The 1,060-nt window shown below is 39.5% G+C and overlaps 1 long non-coding RNA gene across 1 annotated transcript in view; it reads right to left on the bottom strand.

The window, feature by feature from the left end:
* Positions 1 to 340: 340 nt before the first annotated feature.
* Positions 341 to 1,060, bottom strand: part of LOC104956136 (uncharacterized) — a 5,841-nt gene continuing 5,121 nt past the window's right edge. The window contains exons 2-3 of the long non-coding RNA XR_799513.1: positions 544 to 593; positions 341 to 425 (exon numbers count right to left, since the gene is read on the bottom strand). This is a non-coding gene — a long non-coding RNA (uncharacterized lncRNA). The remainder of the gene's footprint in view (positions 426 to 543; positions 594 to 1,060) is intronic.

The raw sequence follows: 1,060 nt of genomic DNA, 5'->3' as shown, positions 1-1,060 counted from the left end.
GTTTACAGAGATGCTGTATGAGAAACCAATGTGAGTTTGGAAAATTGCACAATATAAATCTATTCTAGTAGACCTCAACAATGGAATTATGATCAGTAGAAATGGACATGACATGTCTCCTTTAATAAAACACATGAAAGGTGTTTGGAAAGCCAATGTGAGCAATTCAACACAGTTCCTCCATCCATAAATACTTAAATTAAACAATCTAGAAATGAATCATCCACTTATAGTGGGTTTAAACAGACCCTTCCAGCTGAACTGAATTAATATATCCTGCATAGAGTATAAAGTTATTTCAAAGCCGCAGCTGTAGTGAGGTGAGGGACCAGCTGCAACTTACTTGTGATTCCCTCGGACATGATGTCTGTCATCTTACAGCATGAGGAAATCATCCTCATACTCAGTCTGTCCACCACCAGCACCTGCAGCACGGTGACACAGCAGGGGGCTTAATCATCATTCTCTTTTACATATTATTATCCAGTGTCAAGATCATAGGGGAATGACGCCATATTTAATCACTATAACAAGAGCCGTTACCTTCCATTTTCCTTTTTCTCGTGCCTTTTTGATGACATCATTCATTATCTCTGTAAAGAAGAAAAGGTCATTATAGTCAAGACATCAACAAAAAAACCTGGACTTCACATAACACAACCATTCAACTCTCAGTTTAATTAGACCCGGGATTGAGTAAGCATTCTAATTGGATATCAGTCTTGTGGTGAGCTGGATTTGATAAAGTGAAGTATAACTATGGAGACTGACTTTAATTCACTCTTAAGAATCTTCAGTAGTTATGTCCAAGAGAAATGTCAACATGTTGATTTATTTTTGGTTCTATCAGATTTCCTGCTGCAGATATGACATGTGTCAACCTGCCTCGTACTGCCCAGATCTGATGGCTGCAGGACTGAGAATAACACTCTGCTCCCCTCACTAGCCTGCAGAAAGACTTATGAGTGCAAGGGCAAACCGACAACACCAATAAAATGGCTCCTACAACATTTATTATGTTTTCCTCCACTGGTGCTCTAATAACTGTGGGGGGGTGGGG

This window comes from Notothenia coriiceps, unplaced genomic scaffold (assembly GCF_000735185.1).
Source record: "Notothenia coriiceps isolate Sejong01 unplaced genomic scaffold, NC01 NC01_scaffold00025438, whole genome shotgun sequence".
NCBI classification, from domain to species: Eukaryota; Metazoa; Chordata; class Actinopteri; order Perciformes; family Nototheniidae; genus Notothenia; species Notothenia coriiceps.
Note: the sequence above shows the minus strand (reverse complement) of the source record. Positions and strands in the feature narration are given on the sequence as shown.